Consider the following 6,180-nt stretch of genomic DNA (forward strand, 5'->3'; position numbering starts at 1 on the left):
TTGTTTAATATTAAATTTTTTGATGATCTGAAACATTTAAGTGTGACACGATATATACAGAACCTCATATGGGTATTTTGCAATCGCTACATTTATACGTTTACATATCACAGCAGTACTGCTGTATATCAAATGATCAGCGGATGTCAGTACATCGTGCATTGTATGATTTACCTTTTGGTGGGAAAAAAAATTCACAGGCATTTATCATACCATCACTAGTTGTGAGAGTCCCAGTCACCAGGGGCAAGGGTTTCCTCTATCCACAGTTTCCAGTAGATGTCTGTAGACGATGCATGTCAGACATGACCACTTTTGTAACACTTTTATTCTTGGCTGCAGCGTTCCAGCTGCCAGCCACACATACACCAACAACTTCAGTCAGGACCCAGTACAGACTTAAATGCAGGGGAAGTGTGATGAGCTCTGCCTCCCCACAGCTGCGCCACAGATCCACCACAATGTCTTAAATAGAGAAGGTGTTGAAGCTTTGCTCTGATTTCAAAGAAAGTGTTATGACCCAGGTCATGATTTTGTGTGTTGCTTTTGCTCGCCACACCTGAGGGTGGCGTTGTTTGTTCTCTGTCTTGTTTGCTAAGAAACATCTCCAAACTGCGAACTTTGCTGTCTAAATCTGAGTTGGAAATGGTTATTCATGCTTTTATTTCATCTCGCTTAGATTATTGTAACAACCTTTTTCTTTGTTTGAGCAAAAGGAATCTTGACCGTGTCCAGTTAGTCCAGAATGCTGCTGCAAGGCTTTTAACTAAGACGCGAAAAAGAGAGCACATTACACCAGTGTTACGTTCATTACACTGGCTTCCAGTACATTTCAGAATTCACTTTAAAATCTTGGTAATGACTTTTAAAGCTTTGAATTGTGATGCTCCTGCCTACATTTCTGATCTTTTAGAACCCCACGCTCCCTCTCGCAGCCTGAGATCATCTAATCAAAGGCTGTTGGTAGTCCCTCGCACATATTTTAAAACCAGAGGTGATAGATCTTTTAGAGCGGTGGCCCCCAGGTTGTGGAATGCTCTCCCTCCATCATTACGTTGCCTTGATTGTATTTATTCTTTTAAAAAGCAGCTTAAGACTCATTTATTTAGATTGGCTTTTAATTAGATTTGTGCTGTGTGTTTTATTATTTATGTATTTTATGTATTTCTGTTTTATATTACTGTGAAGCACTTTGTGGTTTTTATCCTGTGAAAAGTGCTATATAAATAAATTGATTTGATTTTGATTTTGTGCTTGTTTAAGTTCCAGATGGAGACTGACCATTAGTGGAAGAGTGAGGCTGTGTCCCAATCCAGCGACCGCACGCTTTGGTGAATAGTAAATGCCAAGATGAATCTTGTGACACCTGTTGGAACCACATTATCGTAAATGCACAGTCCCGCAAATCTGTGAATCATTTTCCAGACAGAAGGCAGTATGAATAGAAGTATCACCACTACAAGTGTAATCAATTGTACCAATATTACCCTTCCCTGGCCACAAACTGAAATGTCAACATATTCCAGGCAGGAATGTAGCTGTGTACACACCAAATATCTGCGTGAGCCACCAAGACATCACATATTTGCAAAGGTTGTCACACCATCCATGTCAAATATGATAGAGAACCCCCTGACCTTAACCTAGAACCTTAAAAAGTAAATGTTTGGCCTCAGTTAGTGCTGCCCCTGTCCCACAATAAATCGTTTTACCTGACATTTCAGTTTGTATGTCCCACACAGCTGAATATGCTGAACATACGGAAAATAGGGAACTGATAAAACAGAAGTGCAAGATGGTCAGGAATGTAATCCAATGTCTTGCTGCATTCCAACGGCAAGGAGCAGACGGCCAAACTCATTCGACTCCGCCGTGAAAATGAGCACCTGTTCACCAGTGCAAAACACTCAGCCGCAGTGGGTTGGAGGTACAGCAACAGTATGAGGTTTCCAATCAGTGAGGCACAAGGGAGAGTGAACTGTCTGCCCTGCGGTCCTAATCTAGTACATTTTGCTGTGGATGCCATTCAGGGAATAACCTTATTTTCATGTTCTATCATATTTCGTCTGTCAGAGCAATCGTGGAGAAGATGGACCTGGTAGGGAAAATCTCCCCTGTGCAGGCCAAACGAAAATGGGAGAATCTAAAAAGGAAATACAATGTACAGTGGTATTGACAGATGTATCTCCACACGGAATACTGCGAAGTCATCTATGTAAACCTGTACTGTAGCTGTTTTTGCTAACTGCCACTTTTGATGTACTCTGCCTTTAGGAGTGCAAGTATCCAGCGACAGGCAATAGTGCAAGTGGGAAGCCCACTGCTGCAACATGGCCCTGGTTTGGACCCATGGATGAGGTGTTAGGACAGAGGCCCTCTACCAGGCCTCCAGTCCTAATTTCCTCCATCCAGGAGGACACACCAGGGCCCAGTGCAGTAGTGGGCAACCCACTTCCTCACCAGGAAGAGCAGGAGGATGAGGAGCCGCTGGAGGCACGAGTGGCGAAAAGAAAGAGGGACGGGGAGGATGAACTCATTGCTCTAATAAAAGAGGACATGGCACAGCAACGTCAAATGGAGGAACAGAGAGCCGAGAGGATGGACGGGCTGCTAGGTGTCCTTGAGAAGCATGTCGAGCAGAAAAAGGATTGAGTTGTGTTCACAGACATCTAATGTACATATTTGCATACTTTATTTATGTTGGCGTCCCAACCTTTGTTGTGTACAAACAAGATGATTTAAGTTATGTAAATAAAGACATTCGTAACATCCCAACTGTATTTGCATGTTTGTAACGAACTCCATAAAACAATTTCTGAGGGCCTGACCTATTGCATTTGCCAAACTGCGAAAATAACAACAGTACAACGAAAAACACAACAGGATTATTGGTAATGAAATGCCCATTGTGGTCCAGGATTAACCTGAGTGTCCCAGTATGCACAGGCATTGTTAACCAGGCCTGACATTTGGCTGAGCAGGGAGTCTCGGGCAGTGCTGCTGAAGTGCTGTTGCAGCCGAAGATAGCGTAGGCCCCGCTAGCTGTTCCCCGGCAGACCCCAAGCAGCTGGGGAAAGAGGGCGGCTGGGTGACGGTGAGGAGGAAGCATAGTCTTAAACAGAAGCCCCAGGTACACCACAATCCCGTTCATGTGTCTAACCGTTTTCCCCCACTCGGCGACACACCCGCTGGGGGTCAAACTCTGGTAATTGGTGATTTTGTTCTCAGACATGTGAAGCTAGAGACACCGGCAACCATAGTCATTTGTCTTCCAGGGGCCAGAGCAGGCAACATTGAAGGAAATTTAAAACTGCTGGCTAAGGGTAAACGTAAATTCAGTAAAATCATAATTCACGTCGGCAGTAATGACACCCGGTTACACGGGAGGAGGTCACTAAAATCAATACTGAATCGGTGTGTAACTTTTCCAAAACAATGTCGGACTCTGTAGTTTTCTCTGGTCCCCTCCCCAATCAGACCAGGAGTGACATGTTTAGCCGCATGTTCTCCTTAAATTGCTGGCTGTCTGAGTGGTGTCCCAGAAACGATGTGGGCTTCATAGATAATTGGCAAACCTTCTGGAGGAAACCTGGTCTTGTTAAGAGAGACGGCATCCATCCCACTTTGGATGGAGCAGCTCTCATTTCTAGAAATATGGACAAATTTATTAAACCCCCCAAAATATGACTATCCAGAGTTGGGACCAGGAAGCAGAGTTGCAGTCTTACACGCCTCTCTGCAGCTTCTCTCCTTCTGCTACCCCCCCAGAAAACCCATCTCCATAGAGACTGTGTCAGCTCCCAAAAAGACAAAAAACAAACTAAAAACCAGCAACAAACAACTTAAACATAAAAAATCACAAAGAAGGAACAATACAGTATCCACATCTGAACCAAAGAGTAAAACAGTGAAATGTGGATTATTAAATATTAGGTCTCTTTCCTCCAAGTCTCTGTTAGTACATGACTTAATAATTGATCAACAAATCGATTTACTCTGCCTTACAGAAACCTGGTTGCAGCAGGATGATTATGTTAGTTTAGATGAATCAACACCCCCGAGTCATTCTAACTACCAGAAATCTCGAAGCACAGGCCGAGGGGGCGGTGTGGCAGCAATTTTTCACACCAGCCTATTAATCAACGAAAGACCAAGACAGACTTTTAATTCATTTGAAAGCCCGATGCTTAGTCTTGTCCACCCCAGCTGTAAAACTCAGAAACCAGTCTTACTTGTTATCATATATCGTCCACCTGGGCATTACACAGAGTTTCTGTCTGATTTCTCAGACTTTTTTTCTGATTTACTTCTCAGCTCAGATAAAATAATTATTGTGGGTGATTTTAACATCCATGTAGATGCTAAAAATGACAGCCTCAACATGGCATTTAATCTGTTATTAGACTCAATTGGTTTCTCTCAAAATGTAAAAGAACCCACCCACCACTTTAATCACACTCTAGATCTTGTTTTAACATATGGCATAGAAACTGAACATTTAACAGTATTTCCTGAAAACCCTCTCCTGTCTGATCATTTCCTGATTACATTTACAATAATTGATTACACAGCAGTGGAGAGTAGACTTTATCACAGTAGATGTCTTTCTGAAAGCGCTGTAACTAAGTTTAAGAATATAATCCACCCACTGTAATCATCTTAATAATAATGAATAATAATGGATTGCATTTATATAGCGCTTTTCGGGGCCCTCAAAGCGCTGTACAATTCCACTATTCATTCACTCTCACATTCACATACTGGTGGATAAGCATCTTCAATGCTTATAGAGCAGAGCAGCTATCTGAACACTACCCCATCAGAGGTCAATTATCTTGTTAATAATTTTACCTCCTCACTATGTACGACTCTGGATACTGTAGTTCATGTGAAAACTAAGGTCTCTAATCAGAAGTACCTGACTCCGTGGTATAATTCTCAAACAAGTAGCCTAAAGCAGATGACTCCTAAGCTGGAGAGGAAATGGCATGTCACAAATTTAGAGGATCATCATTTAGCCTGGAGAAATAGTTTGCTGCTTTATAAGAAAGCCCTCTGCAAAGCCAGAACATCTTACTATTTGTCACTGGTTGAAGAAAATAAGAACAACCCCAGGTTTCTCTTCAGCACTGTAGCCGGGCTGACAAAAAGTCAGAGCTCTATCGAGCCAACCATCCCTTTAACGTTAACTAGTAATGACTTCATGAACTTCTTCACAAATAAAATTTTAATCATTAGAGAAAAAATTACCAATAATCATCCAACAGATGTAATATTATCTACAGCTACTCTTAGTACCATTGATGTTAAGTTAGACTCTTTTTCTCCAATTGATCTTTCTGAGTTAACTTCAATAATTACTTCCTCCAAACCATCAACGTGTCTTTTAGACCCCATTCCTACAAAACTGCTCAAAGAAGTCCTGCCATATCTCTAATAATCGGCTATGTACCACAGGCCTTCAAGGTGACTGTATTTAAACCTTTACTCAAAAAGCCATCTCTACACCCAGCAGTCTTAGCTAGTTATAGGCCAATCTCCAACCTTCCTTTCATATCAAAAATCCTTGAAAGAGTAGTTGTCAAACAGCAAACAGATCATCTGCAAAGGAATGGTTTATTTGAAGAGTTTCAGTCAGGTTTCAGAGCTCATCACAGCACAGAAACAGCTTTAGTGAAGGTTACAAATGATCTTCTTATGGCCTCTGACAGTGGACTCATCTCTGTGCTTGTCCTGCTAGACCTTAGTGCAGCATTCGATACTGTTGACCATAATATCCTATTAGAGCGATTAGAACATGCTGTAGGTGTTACAGGTACTGCACTGCAGTGGTTTGTAGCTATCATATCTATCTAATAGACTCCAATTTGTGCATGTAAATGGAGCGTCCTCTTCACACACTGAGGTTAATTATGGAGTTCCACAGGGTTCGGTGCTAGGACCAATTCTGTTTACACTATACATGCTTCCGTAGGCAGTATCATTAGAAGACATAGCATACATGTTCACTGCTATGCATATGACACACAGCTCTATCCATGAAGCCTGATAACACACACCAATTAGTTAAACTGCAGGAATGTCTTAAAGACATAAAGACCTGGATGGCCGCAGACTTTCTGCTTTTTAATTCAGATAAAACTGAGGTTATTGTACTCGGCCCTGAAAGTCTTAGAAATA

This window comes from Astatotilapia calliptera, chromosome 23, assembly GCF_900246225.1.
Source record: "Astatotilapia calliptera chromosome 23, fAstCal1.2, whole genome shotgun sequence".
Taxonomy (NCBI): Eukaryota; Metazoa; Chordata; class Actinopteri; order Cichliformes; family Cichlidae; genus Astatotilapia; species Astatotilapia calliptera.